Source organism: Eumetopias jubatus, unplaced genomic scaffold (assembly GCF_037043125.1).
Source record: "Eumetopias jubatus isolate StellerSeaLion01/CBP00866 unplaced genomic scaffold, mEumJub1_p1.0 scaffold_12, whole genome shotgun sequence".
Lineage (NCBI taxonomy): Eukaryota > Metazoa > Chordata > Mammalia > Carnivora > Otariidae > Eumetopias > Eumetopias jubatus.
Genome location: NW_028274818.1, coordinates 21,375,237 through 21,387,720, shown reverse-complemented (window position 1 = coordinate 21,387,720; position 12,484 = coordinate 21,375,237). Strand labels below are relative to the sequence as shown.

Sequence of the window (12,484 nt, the reverse complement as noted above, 5' to 3'; positions counted from 1 at the left end):
GTTTCTGGTTTCTAATTCATTGATCTCTGCTTTAATTTTAATTATTTCTCTTCTAATGGTGGCTTAGGCATCGTTTGTTGCTTTTTCTCTAGTTCTTTAAGGTGTAGAGTTAGTTGGTGAATTTGGGATTTTTCTATTTTTTTGAGTGAGGCTTGGATGGCTATGTATTTCCCCCTTAGGACCGCCTTTGCACTATCCCATAGGTTTTGGACCAATGTGTTTTTATTCTCATTGTTTTCCATGAATTGTTTAAGTTCTTCTTTGATTTCCTGGTTGACCCAAACATTCCTGAGCAGAGTGGTCTTTAGATTCCAAGTGTTTGAATTTCTGCCAATTTTTTCTTGTGACTGAGTTCCAGTTTTAAAGCATTGTGGTCTGAGAATATGCAGGGAATAATCTCAATCTTTTGGTATCGGTTGAGACCTGATTTGTGACCCAGTATGTGGTCTATTCTGGAGAATGTTCCATGAGTGCTCGAGAAGAATGGATATTCTGTTGTTTTAGGGTGGAATGTTCTGTATATATCTATGAGGTCCATCTGGTCCAGTGTATCACTCAAAGCTCTTGTTTCCTTGTTGATTTTCTGCTTAGATGATCTGTCCATTGCTGACAGTGGAGTATTGAGGTCTCCTACAATTAACGTATTCTTATCAAATGACTCTTTATTTTGGTTAACAGTTGGCTTATGTAGATGGCTGCTCCCATGTTGGGGGCATAGATATTTACAATTGTTGGATCTTCTTGTTGGATAGACCCTTTAAGAATGATATAGTGTCCTTCTGTGTCTCTAATTACAGACTTTAGTTTAAAATCTAATTTGTCTGATATAAGAATTGCTACCCCAGCTTTCTTTTGGGGTCCGCTGGCATGGAAGATGGATCTCCATCCCTTCACTTTCAGTCTGGATGTAACTTTAGGTTCAAAATGAGTCTCTTGTAGGCAGCATATGGATGGGTCCTGTCTTTTTATCCAATCTGCAATGCTGTGCCGTTTTATGGGAGCATTTAGGCCATTCACGTTGAGAGTGATTATTGAAAGATATGAATTAATTGTCATCATGTTGCCTGTGAAGACGTTGTATTTATAGATTGTCCCTGTAAATTTCTGTTGTATATCACTCTTGGGGTCTTTCTCCTTTTATAGAATATTTCTTAATATTTCTTGCAGGGCCAGCTTAGTGGTCACATATTCTTTCAGTTTCTGCCGGTCATGGAAGCTCTGCATCTCTCCATCCATTCTAAATGAAAGCCTTGCTGGATAAAGTATTCTTGGCTGCATGTTCTTCTTGTTTAGTACCCTGAATATGGTTTGCCAGGCCTTTCTGGCTTGCCAGGTCTCTGTGGATATATAGGTCTGATGTTATTTGGATGTTCCTCCCTCTGTACGTAAGGAATCTCTTCCCCCTAACTGCCCTTAAGATGGTTTCCTTGGTTCTAAGATTTGCAAGTTTTACTATTACATGCTGGGGTGTTGGCCTGTTTTCCTTGAATTTGGGAAGGGTCCTCTCTGCCTCTAGGATGCAAATGTTTGTTTCATTCCCCAGATTAGGGAAGTTCTCAGCTATGATTTGCTCAAATACATCTTCTAGTCCTCTCTCTCTCTCCACTCCCTCTGGGATTCCAATTATTCTGACATTGGAATGCTTCATGGTGTCACTTATTTCTCTGATTCTATTTTCATGGATTCTGAATTGTTTTTCCCTGGCCTCCTCTTTTCCCTTTTTATCTATTATATTGTCTTCCAGGTTGCTTATTCTTTCTTCTGCCTCAGTTACCCTAGCTGTTAGATTATCTAGATTGGATTGGATCTCACTGATAGCATTTTTAAGTTCTGCCAATTCAGCTTTCATTTCTGCCCTTAGAGACTCTATGTTGCCATTAATTGATTTCTCCATTCTAGCCATTGTCTTCGCAATTGCTAGCCTGAATCCCATCTCCGACATCTTGGTTATATCTGCATCCATTTGTAAATCTGTAGCATAAGTCATGATCTCTGAGTCTTTTCTATTTTGGGGGCTCCTCCTCCTAGTCATTCTGTTGATGGGTGTTTGAGGGAATGTATAAAGTCCAAATTATTGACCAGAACCCAAGCAAGATGCACCTGTTTTCTTGGGACCTTAGGGTTGCTGGCCTCTTGTTTTCCCAGCCTGTCTCCCGGGGAAGGGGCCTGCCACACTGTTATTCAGGCAACCCTGTTTGGGCGGAGTTGCCCTGCCCCCCTGTGGCGGGGGATGGGCTCAGTGGAAATCAGTTTTGGGGGCTTTTGTTCTCTGGTGGCTTTCCCTGGCGGCTTTCAGCATCTCTTCCACGAGTCAGAGCAGAAGAGACCGTTCCAACCCTCTGCCTCAGAGCAGAAACTGCAGTCTGTTCTTCAGTGAGCTCTCCAGGCCAAACCATCTCCATTTCTGTCCGTGCTGCTATAAACTGCAGCGTCCTGGGTTGTGCGCCCCTCCACAGCGCCCCCAGTCCTGCCTCCAGGTCGGAGCATGTCTCTGCCCTTTGTGCTTCTAAAACCGCCAGCTGCCCCCAGTTTGCACACACGACCCCGCCACCCCAGGTTTCCGCCCCAGGGGCTGCCCTAAAGTCCTTTCCCCCCTGCTACCGGTCTGCGAGTCTGTGCCCCATCCCCAGTGTGCAAGGCTGTTGCTCACCGGTGGTGTAGGATCCCCATGGCCAGGCACCCTCCTGCTCCCGTTTATCCTCTGATATCTGCCCACGGAATCACGGCTCCCCACTTCATACCTCGAAACCAACTGCCTGCGATATTCTGTTTGTAGGGATCCAGATCTTCTTACATCTCAGGCTGGTTTTGTGGGTGCTCAGGGTGGTCTGGTAGATATCCAGCTCAATTCTGGGGACCAGTTGAAATAGGGTCCCCTACTCCTCCACCATCTTTCCTTCCTCTGCTTAAAGTATCTTAACACAAAAGAATAATAAACAAAATGAAAATTTTTCTGTTGAGACCCACTAGCTAAGTACGCTTTTCCAAAGAGATTCCTATCTTCAAAGTTTTGTTTCTTGAATGATATTTCTATGAAGATTGTTTTAAAATAGGTAATATGCCATTTAAACGAGGCCACCAAATAAAAACTTTTAACATTTACAAAGCAAAGATTTATTAAAATTCTTCAATATCCTATGATATACACCTGATTTCTCTGTCAATTGCTGTCAGTTTGATGTAGCAACAATAGATTTGTCAGATGATTGTCTGTCTTTGGGTCCTAGATGTAGACAGCTCTTTAATAATTTCCATCATGAGATGAAGATTCCATATGTGAACAAGATGATTTAATTTTACATTAGATTTGTGACATTGCCTGATTCAGATTATTAAATCTAAATCTTGTGACTCTTATTATGCCATAAAGTTAGAAAATATTCGAAAATAGGATGGGGGAGGGGGTGTCACAAGGATACAGAAGATAGCTTGAAGGGAATCCCACAAAACAAATGTGGGGCAAGTAATGAATTTGTAAGCCATTAAAAAATAGGAATTCATGAGTCCGAACTGATAATAAACAGATTAGAATACAAATAGGTGAATGGGAGAAGGGAGGGCACTTGTTTCAGCACTCAGGTGGCTAAGTGCCAACTGGTCGACATGGAGCAGAGAGGGTTCATGTTGCAGAGCTACCATTTCACTATCATCACTGGAAAGCAGGAAAAACTAGTTCAGGCAAGAAATGTCAATGGAAGCTGAACCAAGGAGGAAATTTTGGATGAGAAGCAATATATCTGCACAATCTTAATGCATCTCCCCACAAGTTGCTTATTAAGTATGCAAGGAAAAGACAGTAAATATATAGTGAAGAAACTGGATGGCCCTTTGACCAGGTGATCAGATATCACCACCATAGAGGGGCAAAAGGATATTGTGTGCCTCCAGACATTGTGTCTTCAGAATGTCTCAACATCACTTAAGTAGGATTCCTACAAGGAATACCACCTGAGGATCGTTCATGAGGAAATATCCAACAAACCCAAAATGAGAAGTATCTTATTTAAAAGAAGGAGATTGTATTCTTTAAATATGGCAGTGTCAAGAAAGACTGGGGAACGCCTCCACAATGGAGAAGATTAAAGAGTCATGCCAATTAAATGATATGTAATCCTAGACTGGATCCTGTACTGGAAGGGGGAAATGGTATTAAAAAGGACATTATTGGGTCAATTGACAAAAGTGGAACATAGATGGTAGAGTAGATAAAAGTACTGCACCAATATTAAATTTATTTACATTGATAACTGTATTGTGTTTATATAAGAAAATATCCCCTTTCTTAATCAATACACACTAAGTACTAGGACAATGATACATGCGATTTACTCTCAAATGACAGGATAATGTGTGTGTGTGTGTGTGTGTTGAGAGATGGGAGAGAGACAGGGACAAAGAAAGAGCAAATGTTATAGCATTTAAATGTTAACAATGTTAAACTATCTTAAGATTATGTAAAACTGGGTAGAAGATATTTGGGTTTTTTAGTGCTTTTGTTATACCTTTTCTGTAAATTTGAAATTACTTACGGATAAAAATTTTAGAACACCAAATCTTTATTCAAAATCCAAACATATAGAAAAAGGGATTAATGTAGCAAAAATTTAAATATTAAAAAATGCACATTTTTAGGATGCAAACTTCTCTAGGCCCTATGGGCAACTGGTGTTAATACAAAGGAAGTCCTGAGAACACCAGCCTTCATGTATGATTTCAGCAACAATAATTTTGATATGTGGAGCCTCTTTGTTTTATGATCTCCAAGATTATTCCAATACTGTACAGGCATTCGAGATTCACAAGCTTCAAAGCTCGGCATGAGCTTGAGTATTCTGGCATTACATACAGCCTTTGATCCTATAACAATAGTACTTAACCCCAAACTATCTAAAGTGCCATCATACAATGTAGATGCCTCCTCTGGTATATCTTCTCTAAATGCTCTTTTCATGCTGCCAGTTCACAAAAAGAATGTGGCCACAACTAACCCCTTCTGTTCCTGTGACTATACTTATCTTGCATATAAATTAGATACGGACATTGAGGGACCTGTGGGTCCCCTTATTTCTTTCCAGTGTTTTACTCTTCCTGTTTAGTCAGGCACAGCCTCTCCTCACAAATCTGTCCTTAGGTTGACATTAGCTTCAAAACTCAATAGTTTCATTCATACTCTACCTGTAAACCAACTGTAATCACAATTTTTTTTCTCATTCACTCCTCCCACACTACATCTAACTGTTCAATTTGGAAGTATTTTTAATTCTGTAACTCTAAATCTTTTTCAAATTTGTCCCACCTGTCTCTCCACCACTACCACTATCTGAGTTCAGAACTTATGACCTCACCTTTCCACTTCCAGGGGCAAACCACTCCAGTCCACCCTCCAACTAGACTGTTGCCAGCGTGCTTCTTAAAAGGAGCATGCTGATATTTGCACACTCATGTTCATATCAGCACTATCATAGCCAAGAGGTGGAAGCCACGCAAATATCCATGGACAGATGAATAAGCAAAATACATATAAGAGAATACGATTCACCCTTAAAAAGGAAGGAAATCCTGTCACATACTTATTATGTAGATGAACCTTGAGGCCATTATGTTAAGTGAAATAAGCCAGTTACAGAAAGACAAATACTGTATGATTCTACTTATATGAAGTATCAAAAGTAGTCAAACCCACAGAAACAGCAAGTAAAATGGTAGCTATGGAGAGTTGTGGGGAGGGGGAAAAGAGGAGATGTTGCTTAATGGATATAGTTTCAGATTTGTAAGGTGAAAAAGTTCTAGAGTTCTGTTTCACAACAATGTGAATATACTTAATACTACTGAACTGTATACTTCAAAAATGGTTCAGATGGTAAATTTTATTTTATATGGTTTTTACCCCAATTTTTTTAAAGATTTTTTATTTATTTATTTGACAGAGAGAGATATAGTGAGAGAGGGAACACAAGCAGGGGCAGTAGGAGAGGGAGAAGCAGCTCCTGATGAGCAGAGAGCCTGAGGTGGGACTCGATCCCAGGACCCTGGGATCATGACCTGAGCCGAAGGCAGACGCTTAACAACTGAGCCACCCAGGCGCCCCTTACCCCATATTTTTTGAAAAATAAGCATGCCACTCTTTTATTTAAAATTCCTCAGCAGTTTTCTATCACCTTTGGACAACGTCTAAAGCCCTTTAACATTTCAAGCATTGGCTTGCATGATCTGGCCATTGTCTGCTTTTCGTTCTCCATCAGTTCAAACCACTCGGTTATATCGGAAACAAGTAATTCCCTCAATTCACCATTTTCTCTCATTCCTTCTTGTCTTTGCAAATGAACTGTCTGGAACAATCTTCTCCATTCTCATCCACCTTCAAGATTAGTTAAGGCATCATTTTCCTCTTGTATTCCTCTCTGAGACCCCTAGATTGAGGTAGGATGCACCCACCCTCTTCTCTCATCTCACCCCATATGTATTTCAACTCAGCACTCTATCGCAATATAATCATGGGATTCATTGCCTGTCTCTCCAAGTGGTGATGATTTAAAAAAAAACAAAACACAGATTTGCTATTTCTGTATCTTTAGCCCTCGCACAGTGCCTCATGGTAGCAGGTCGGTAAGTGCTTGTTGAATGAATAAATGAATTCCTAATCAAACTGACTCTTAAAAAAATAGTCTTTTTTCTTTTTAAACACCCTAACATTTAAATATTTGTCAATAACATAAAGCACTTTTTAAACAAACACTCAGTGTCATTCAGTAAATAAATGCCTTGTAGGTATTTTTGTCAAATCAATATTCATTCTGCCTTTTTTAAGGAGATTTAGCACATCCTCCACTGGATAAAGACTAGCGGAAATGACAAGGTGATCTGCTCTCTTCTAGCCAAGGTGTGCACACATGACATAAGCTAGGTCAATTTATGTTTTTATTTACAGAATCTGAATGCTGAGCAGAATGACAAAAGAACTGACAATAGCTATGCCTAAAATAGGCATCCATCAGCTACTCTTCTGAGATCCTCATTATATCAGTTACATTTTGCCACCATAATATTATGTAACCAACTCTAAAACCCAGCTCTTGAAAGAATAAGCATTATTTGGCTCATAAATGTGCTGATCAGTGACTAAATGGTTCTTCTTGTCATGGCTGAGCTTGTCCACATGTCTGGCAGGGAGCGTGTTGTTAAGTGTGAGGATGGGACACTGGGCTATGAAACTCTCATTCCCAGGAGGTTAGCCTGGCATGTTCTCGTGGTAATGACAGAATAGTAAGAGCAAACAAACATTATTGTGCAAACACTTTTCAAGCTTCTGGTTATGTCACATTTACTAACATCCCATTGACTGAAACAAGTCCCAAAACTGAGCCCAGAGTCAAGGAATAGGGCAAAAAGCCCCATCCATAGTGGAAGAATATTGCAAAGTTACATATTGGAAAGTTACATGACAAAGAGGACAGATACAAGAGGACATGAAGAATCCCAGCCATTAAATGCAATCTATCTGTTACATACAGCAACCCAAAGCCACTCAAGCTCTTCTACTTCTTCTCTGTTTTCATTCCAGTTCGTTACCCTTCCCCTCAATCCTGGGAGCTCTCCCATGCCCCTCCAGGCCTTTTCTCATTCTTAAGTTAATTAAAATTGATTTTTGTTGCTTACCACCAAAGAACACTAGTGTAAGCTTTCTTGAAGTTCAATATAAATATGCTTATGATCTATGCAGTTGTCATCTTTATTTCCTTAAATTTCCTATAAAAGGAGTAAGAAACTATTATTTTCAAAATTGTGGGCCTCTATTTGTTGTGTTTTATTTGACTTGTTTAAATTCAAAATTTGGCTTTTGCACATTTCAATGTTATATAGAATCAGCAATTTAGCAAACTTAATGAGCTTCTGATATGTTCGTAGTAGTGATACTTAATACTCTTATTTTCTCCATCATTATTTTTATGATTTATCTTATAAAACTAATAAAAATACAATTACTTCACGTGTTTATTTGTTTAGCTGCTTATTATTTGCCTTCCTCACTAGAGGTAAGCTTAGTGAAAACAAGTCATTGTCCAGTTTGTTCACTATATTTTCAGCATCTAGAACAGTGTCTGGCATACAGAGAACCTTCGTAAATATTTGTTCAATTGACTTAAGTGGGTATATTTAGCAGCCAGTTTTTAAAAAGAGTCATTTTTAAGCAGATTTACCAACTATTACAATTTTTATTTTCACTTTCTAACTCAACTATAAATCAAAATTTTATTCTTGACACCCTATAGGGAATTTGGAGGGAAAAAAAATAAACAGCTTCCTTGTAGTTATCATAATTACTAATGGACTGTGGGCTCTGGACTCTAAAAGATTAAGGAGATATGCTGATTAAGAGTAGATATAAAGGAAAGCACAGAATAGGTAATGAGACTGTAGGACTTTATTCAGAAGGCAAAAAATAATAAAATACAAATTCTCAAGTTGAGGATATTTGCTTTACCAAGAGGTTGCTTTTGTTTGTTGTTGTTTTTTTTAATGACAGCCTCTTGATAAAACTAGAAAACAAAGCTAAGACATCTGTCTTAGAGTACAAAAATGGCTACAAATTCTTTTGTTCCCATACACATACCCTTAGCAGTATGACTTCACAGCTCCTCCCATATTTCTAGGGGTGCCTGGGTGGCTCAGTTGGTTAAGTGTCTGAGTTCAGCTCAGGTCATGATTTCAGGGTCCTGGGATTGAGTCCCACATCAGGCTCTGTGCTTAGCGGGGAGTTTGCTTGTCCCTTTCCCTCTGCCCCTCCCCCTGCTTGTGCTTTCTCTCTCTCAAATAAATAAATAAAAAATCTTTTAAAAAAATGAAATATGGACTCTGAGAAACAAACTGAGGGTTCTAGAGGGGAGGGGGTGGGGGGATGGGTTAGCCCAGTGATGGGTATTAAAGAGGGCACATACTGCATGGTGCACTGGGTGTTATATGCAAACAATGAATCATGGATCATTACATCAAAAACTAATGATGTAGGGCGCCTGGGTGGCTCAGTTGGTTAAGCGACTGCTTTAGGCTCAGGTCATGATCCTGGAGTCCCAGGATCAAGTCCCACATCGGGCTCCCTGCTCAGCGGGGAGTCTGCTTCTCCCTCTGACCCTCCCCCCCCAAGTGCTCTCTCTCTCTTTCTCTCTCTCAAATAAATAAAATCTTAAAAAAAAAAAAACTAATGATGTAATGTATGGTGATTAACATAACATAATAATAAAAAATAAATAAATATGGTCCACATCTTTATACTTTTAATCTGTGTTTGGCTGTGTAGTTTGTTTTAGCCAATGAGACATCAACATACATGATGTAAGCAGATATGTGAAAAATGCTTGTTCATTAGGGCTCTCTCACTTTCATGGGTTTTTTTTGAAACCTGAGACTACCATGTAAAGAAGCATCTGATAGCCTATGGGTTGATGAGACACTGCATGAAACAGAGATAAGTTGTCCTAGCCGAGCCCCATTCAGACCAAACTTCTAACCAGTGGAGCTCCTACAGAAGTTTTTAACAAGGACTACATAGTCAAATAATGGCCAGTCATGAGAATGATGCCTTCATAGACTATCCAGCTCTGGTCAAGCCAGCCCAGACCAGAAGAACTGCCCAGCCAACTAAGAGAATCATGAAAAATAATAAATGTTTATTGTTTTTACCATTAAGTTTTTCTGTGGTTTGTTATGTACCAAAGCTACTTTTCCTCTGAAATAGTGGTTGTTGACAATGAGAGCTAAAATTGTCACCAATATTGAGGCACTGAAAAATCTTTTAAGATGAAATTATAAATAACTAGAAAAGTATAGTAATAAATTAAAGTGGGTTTTATAAGATGACTCTAAAGTTCAGTTTTAAATTCAAGGGCTTTGATTTCTTTAAGGGACTAATCAAAATACCCTTTTTAAAAAAAGATTATATCTTTGTGAGAAAATCTGTTGCATATAAATGACCAATATTATTGATAATTTCACTAAGCTGATTGATAACTTCCATATTTTTAAACTGATACAGTTTTGTGATAATAAGCAGGAGTTGTTTTGTCAAGTAACTAAGAAATCAGATTCTTCACTTAGAAATGGTTTTAGAGTGGCATGATTAAGCAAAGGACTTCATTTTTTCCATTGCCCTATTTGGCAGGCTAATTAATAAATTTAATTTTCCAATGTTTCAGTATGGAATAAGATGTGACCATGTAGAATGTAAGCTGATACAAGCCACTCATAATACTTTCTGGGCTTTTCAGTAAAAGAACATTCTTCTCTCATTTATAGCCCAGAAGAGATTGTATCATATGCCCCTCTTATCATAGCCTAGGAGACTTCAGATAAGTTCCTATTATCCACACCGGTAACTTTAGAAATCCTAATGACTTTCATCTGAAGAAGACTGGTAATAAAAAAATGTAACAGGATGTTAAGACTACAGTTTTGACTGAGATAGAAGATACAACAGATTCAAAATTCTAAAACCCAATCATCATCTATATAATTCACAAAGGCAGATAATTATTCTTGGAGTTTTGAAATGCCTCATCCAGTAAAAAGACCTGCAGAGAGGAGACATATTTTTGAGATGATCACCTTTAGACAGAGTTGGTGGCCATGTTGTGGCTGGGGGAGAGAGTGAGGGGATAACAGAGGTTGGAGGTATAGGGGAGGCACTACATCTCACTTCAAGGATAATGAAAAGGTTTTTCACAGGACCCCAGGGAGAACTGGAACAATGTTTGTTGCAGTTTGGAGGTCTTAGAGAATTTGTGCTAACTCATGTCAGAGAGAGCTAACACAAATGGTGGCCTGAGCTGCAGCTGGGCAGATGTTCTCCATGGACTAGATGCAGACCATAAGGAGGAGGGAGTTGGTATGAGTTGTCTCCTGGAGAAGCAGATTGATCTTGGAAAACAACAAGCTGGAGGTAAGGAGGAAATTGTTTCAAGATGCTGCCAGGAAAAAAGAGGAATTTTCCGTGAAATGCAGAAGAGAGGCACCCAGCATGAAACCTCTGCCAATCCACAAAATATACCCACAAGAGCCATAGTCTGCTTTGAGCCTATGCTGGGCTCAAAGAGTGTGAAGTCAGCTCCCAAGGGTACCAGTCCCTATAGGAATTTTCCATGTCTAACTATTCCTCCCTCCCAGCTCCAGGGTTGGAGTTGAAGTGGGGGTAGAGGGGCAGGTCAAGTTTAGGGAGGAGGAAATGGAGAAATAGAAAAGCTGCCAAACCCTGACCCCTCCCCACTCAGTGCTTCCAAGCAGCCAGGAAGGGTGTGAGGATGTGGCATTAAATCAAATTTGAGTTTTGATTAACTATACATTTTAATATCTGAATTAAATTAAGCCAGGGTTTATGACTTAAGTAACTATGGTACTGTCATATAAGAGGGAGCAGAAAAGTAAAGGGCCTGCTAAAAATTTCATGATGACACATGAAAAAACTATAATGTGACTCTATTTAGAGACAGGATTTTAAAAAGGTCATTAAGTTAATATGAGGTCATTAGAGTGAGTCCTAATCCAACATGACCAGTGTTCTTATAAGAAGAGAACCTTAGAATACAGACATTCACACAGGGAAAACCACGGAAAGACATAGGGAGAAGACAGCCATCTACAAGCGAATGAGAAAGGACTCAGAAGAAACCAACCCTGCTGACACCTTGATCTTAGACTTCTAGCCTCAAGAATTGTGAAAAATCAATTTCTGTTCTTTAAGCCACCAAGTCTGGAGTATTTTGTCATGGTAACTCTGGAAAACTAATACAATACTTTCCATAAATAGGGAGAGAAGGATTTAGTAATTTGCAGAAAATGTGTATAAGATTGAATTGCAATTTTGAAATTTTGCCTTGACCAATTGACCCACAGCTTAAGAATAAATGCAATAATAAATAGTTTAGGGGTGGTATGTTATACATGAATAGCTAACCAATATAACCTCTGTTGCCAACTGAGTTTTAATCCTTATCTCAATATGATCTGATTATAATCCACAGAAAGTAGGGCTCTTATTTGGCACATGTAGAATCTAAGGTATTATTCAAGGCTTGTAGAGTTCGATTTGCATTTTCTTTGAATGCAACTCCATGCAGAGGCTGGAGACCAATGATTATCTTCAGCCAAATCCTGCTTGAAAATACATTTTGTTTGGCCAGAAAAAAAACAAAAGCAAAAAACAGTGGTTTTTAAGTCTTTGGATTTGGTTATCTTTTATCTTTTTCTTTAGGAGGTACATATATTCTCCAATATACATTCCCATTAATTACTACTACTTTACCCAATTTATACATATTATTTGCCTGGTCCTAGGGTATTTTAGATCACAATCCCTGGTGCACATTTTTTTTTTTAAGATTTAATTTATTTATTTGACAGAGAGAGGGAGAGAGACAGCGAGAAATGGAACACAAGCAGGGGGAATAGGAGAGGGAGAAGCAGGCTTCCCGCCGAGCAAGAAGCCCAATGCGGG

At 39.0% G+C, this 12,484-nt stretch overlaps 1 protein-coding gene and 1 pseudogene across 2 annotated transcripts in view; both read right to left on the bottom strand.

Annotated features, from left to right (window-relative positions):
• Positions 1 to 4,951, bottom strand: part of LOC114210432 (small ribosomal subunit protein uS5-like) — a 76,516-nt pseudogene extending 71,565 nt beyond the window's left edge.
• CDC73 (cell division cycle 73) overlaps positions 1 to 12,484 on the bottom strand; it is a 199,926-nt gene that overhangs the window by 54,488 nt on the left and 132,954 nt on the right. For both annotated transcript variants that reach the window (XR_015766571.1, XR_015766572.1), the window contains exon 17: positions 2,742 to 2,915. The gene's annotated coding sequence lies outside the window, so the exon portion shown is untranslated. The remainder of the gene's footprint in view (positions 1 to 2,741; positions 2,916 to 12,484) is intronic.